This window comes from Perca fluviatilis, chromosome 19 (genome assembly GCF_010015445.1).
Source record: "Perca fluviatilis chromosome 19, GENO_Pfluv_1.0, whole genome shotgun sequence".
Classification (NCBI taxonomy): Eukaryota; Metazoa; Chordata; class Actinopteri; order Perciformes; family Percidae; genus Perca; species Perca fluviatilis.
This window is the reverse complement of record NC_053130.1, coordinates 1,173,553-1,178,317: the sequence shown is the minus strand read 5'-3', so window position 1 is coordinate 1,178,317 and position 4,765 is coordinate 1,173,553.

The following is a 4,765-nucleotide window of genomic DNA, read 5'->3' as shown; positions in this document are numbered from 1 at the left end:
ACTTCTGTTGTCAGTTAATTATAGCGTTGACCGGTATAAAATCGGCATATGTCAGACTGACCTGCCGAGCCCTGGGCATGGTGAAGCACGGCTTCGGTAGCCGTCATGTTAAATGTAAACAAAACGCTGCTCGCCGTCGCTGCGCTATCCTCGTCGCGTAAAGCCCGCCTCAACGGTTGTGATTGGTGCCTCAATTTTGAGGACATTGGAAATGGGTTTGAATGGGCTCTTCGCCAGACTGACCTGTGTTGTACCCTTAAAAAGGGGAATAGTAACGGGAGAAAGATGAGAAAAACACACACGCAGCTCTTTCCTTCACTCGTCTTTATTGAATACATTCCAAACAACACACACAAAACAACAGACAAATGTATATATAATGTATATATGCGCACACTCAGCTCCAGAATGCATCCCCAACATGCTCCAAAATCATCCAAACTACTGCTTCAACCAAACAAACATGACATGCAAATTACATCTCCAACAAGCCAAACCATCATGGAACCTTCGAATAATGAGATGCATTCAATTTTTGTCATTATGACGTGAAGCAGACACAAATATACACATATACAAATGAAACGGCAACGCTCCCAAACACCAACGTCAACACTCAGACTCCACGGCGTGGCCACGAGGTATCCGGCTACTAGCTTACGTGTCTGAGTTAGCAAGAAATTCAATAACAAATAATTCCAACAAAACGTCTTTTCCATGCATTTAAAACCACAGTAACATAAAGAAAAATACTATCAGCATGTGTTCATAAGTATACAGTGCTTTGCAAACGCTAATTACCTTAAAAAGGGGAATAGTAACGGGAGAAGGATGAGAAAAACACACACGCAGCTCTTTCCTTCACTCGTCTGTATTGAATGAGGAAGAGGAGCGCGATCCCCCTACTGGAGCCCCTAGGCATTACCAACACATCGACGAATCATTAAACCACACAGATAAGGATCTGAATTAGCTATCTGCATATAAATGAAATTACATATTTTGAAAATATATACTATGTTTAACACAAAATAAATTGTATGTCTGAATACGTTGTTATATACAACTTGTCACACCTGCAGAGCAAATCTCAAATTTGCCGGAAGGTCATCAGGGTTTACCCAGGCTAATGACATGGTGCTCTTTGGATGCTTTTATATAGACCTTAGTGGTCCCCTAATACTGTATCTGAAGTCTCTTTTATATAGACCTTAGTGGTCCCCTAATACTGTATCTGAAGTCTCTTTTATATAGACCTTAGTGGTCCCCTAATACTGTATCTGAAGTCTCTTTATATAGACCTTAGTGGTCCCCTAATACTGTATCTGAAGTCTCTTTTATATAGACCTTAGTGGTCCTCTAATACTGTATCTGAAGTCTCTTTTATATAGACCTTAGTGGTCCCCTAATACTGTATCTGAAGTCTCTTTTATATAGACCTTAGTGGTCCCCTAATACTGTATCTGAAGTCTCTTTTATATAGACCTTTGTGGTCCCCTAATACTGTATCTGAAGTCTCTTTTATATAGACCTTAGTGGTCCCTAATACTGTATCTGAAGTCTCTTTTATATAGACCTTAGTGGTCCCCTAATACTGTATCTGAAGTCTCTTTTATATAGACCTTAGTGGTCCCCTAATACTGTATCTGAAGTCTCTTTTATATAGACCTTAGTGGTCCCCTAATACTGTATCTGAAGTCTCTTTTATATAGACCTTAGTGGTCCCCTAATACTGTATCTGAAGTCTCTTTTATATAGACCTTAGTGGTCCCCTAATACTGTATCTGAAGTCTCTTTTATATAGACCTTAGTGGTCCCCTAATACCGTATGGTGGTCTTGACCAACTGCCACTTTGCTCGTTTGAAAGCCATGATGTCTCTCTCTCATGGGGGGGCCAAATTCTCTGGGGGAGGCAAAGCAGAGAAAGGAGAGGTAACCTTTCCCCTTATGACCTCATAAGGAGAAGATTCCTGATTGGTCCATCTGAGCTTTCATGTTCTCAAAGGCAGAGCAGGATACCCAGGGCTCGGTTTACACCTATCACCATTTCTAGCCACTGGGGGACCATAGGCAGGCTGGGGGAACTCATATTAACGTTAAAAACCTCAATGACATTTTCATGCCATTGGATCATTAAACCATGTTTTCAAGCCATACTAACGCCAAAATATTAATATAAACATTGCAAACGCAACATTTCAACGCTCCAACGTCATGTTTTTTAGGCCTGTATAAAATCCTCTTAGTTAGAAAACTTCAAAAAAGGTTAGTTTTTTTTATTCGCTTTGGTACTATTATCGCAAGTATGTGGTAAAACCTCACAACTGTTAGTACAAAACTCAAAGCAGATCATCAAAAAGTTTTTTTTTTCAAACATGTAATCACATGTTCAATTGACTAAGTACAACGCACAAAATTACACATTCACTTTTTCACCACACCTAATCAGTGTGTCATCAAGACTTACCTTTCATATGAAGTAATTGTCTTTCACAATGCAATGCTCACAATACTTTTGATATGCTTCTCATCTGATTTGTGTAAATACATTTGACCAACACTTAATCCAACTGATCTTAATGGTTAATCACTTAACCATTTGGTAAACCTATATATTTCCATTTCAGCAATACAGTATATGGATTTTGAGAACTATAGAAATAAAATATGTGTTTGTAAGAACATATAAAATAACCACACCTGATGAGAACTCGTTATTGCTAATTGATTTCAGATGGGGTAACCACAATTGGTCATTAGATATAAGTGAGGGTCTGAACACTGGCAATTTCTTTCAACATGGACCAGGATAGACAGCAAGGAATGGAAGAGCGCGGGCGTGGGACAGGGATCCGTCAGAGAGGTGGGCATGGGGCCCATCAAAGGGTTGGTCATCGGAGAGGGGCGAGCCAGAACGTTGTCTCTAATGAAGTCCGGGCCATCGTCGTTGATCATGTGGTGAACCGAGGCCCCTACGATGGCAGAAGCTGCCAGATTAGTTGAGCCAAATCTAAAAAGATCAACTGTCAATTCTATCATCCGAACCTTTCGCCAAGAAAACCGGGTAAGTGTGGAAGATGTATACTATTACATTCACAGTAAATTGTAATGCATGTTAACATGTTACAGTATTTGTACAGCATGATCTATTGATAGTATTCTCCGTTCTATGCTTAGAATTAACAGAAAACCCCATAGTGGTGGTCGTGGGCCGTGTGCCGAACCGACCAGCAAGAATTGAAGTGGTGGAAATGGTGAGGGCCAGGAATGATATCAGCTGTCGAAATAAAGCAGGAAATTGAGGAGAACAATGACACCTTTGCCAATGTGGCATCCATCAGCCTACCAACAGTAGCCCGCCTTTTAAAGCGGCACCAGGTATCAATGAAACACATTTACCTGGTGCCTTTTGAGAGAACCAATGACCGGGTGAAACAACAAGGGCGTGAGTATGTTCAGGTACAGCACTATACTGTATATTGTTTTACTGTTACTATTTGAAGCATCACTTGCATCATATGTATATTGGAACAACACTGTAAAAAGAACTAACCAAATTATATTTTTCAGAGGGTTATGGTGCTTGACGCTGATGTGAACCATCACAAGTACGTTTTTGTTGATGAAGCGGGCTTTAACCTTGCCAAAACTTCGTCGCGGGACGTAACATTATCCAACGGGCCACTGTCCAAGTGCCTGGACAACGTGGGAGGAAACATCTCTATGTGCGCAGCTATCTCTGAAGATGGTGTCCTAGGACGTAGGCCATTACTTGGCTCCTATAATGCTGCACATCTTATTGAGTTTCTCAATGAAATTGAGCTGGCCGGTCAAGGTGAAGGGGTCACATATGTAATTGTGTGGGACAATGTCAGTTTTCACCACGCAGAGGTAGTTCAAGCATGGTTTCAGACCCATCCTCGATTCGACACTCTACCTGCCTCCATTCTCTCCTTTCCTCAACCCTATTGAGGAATTTTTTCAGCATGGAGGTGGAAAGTCTATGATCGCCATCCCCTCGAGCCGCCCTCCTTCAGGCCATGGATGATGCTGTGATGACATCAATGTAGACCAATGTCAAGCATGGATTCGTCATGCCAAAAGATTTTTCCGGTGCGCTTGAACAATGAAAACATATTGCCGTCAAATATGTGCAGTGCGCAGCCAAGAAGGCTGCAAGCCAAAGCTTCCGCAATGTAATGTGTGCACTAATTGTTATGTTTTGTTCTCATTTAATTACATTATAGAAAATATAACTATGTTACAATTATATCTGAAAAATAAAAACTAATTTGCCCAAATGATTGTAGAGGATGTCTTCATTGATCCTTCACTTGATTACACATAGGGAGAGATATTTTGGAAATGATAGATTATGTAAATGTAGGTAATGTAAGTGTATTGCCTAATGTGTAACTGTGCTATATATATTTTATAGTACTATAGCATATTGATTTCAGCACTTCTAAGGCTGATTTGAAACATGTATCTTGCATTGTTTGCGTTGGATGAACTGACTGGTAAAAGTACTAAACTGAAAGCAAACTGATTCATACTGTGTGGTTGATTAAACCAAATGTTCTCATTACATATTACAATAATCTTGTGTTTGAAACGATGATCATGTGGACTGAAAACATTACATCAGGTTTTGAAAGAATGACTAGCTGCGTTACAAGTGTGATCAGTTTGGATATTTGTACTAAGAGTTTTGAAAATGGACACCATACTTGTGAAAATTGTACCAAAGCGATTAAAAAAAAC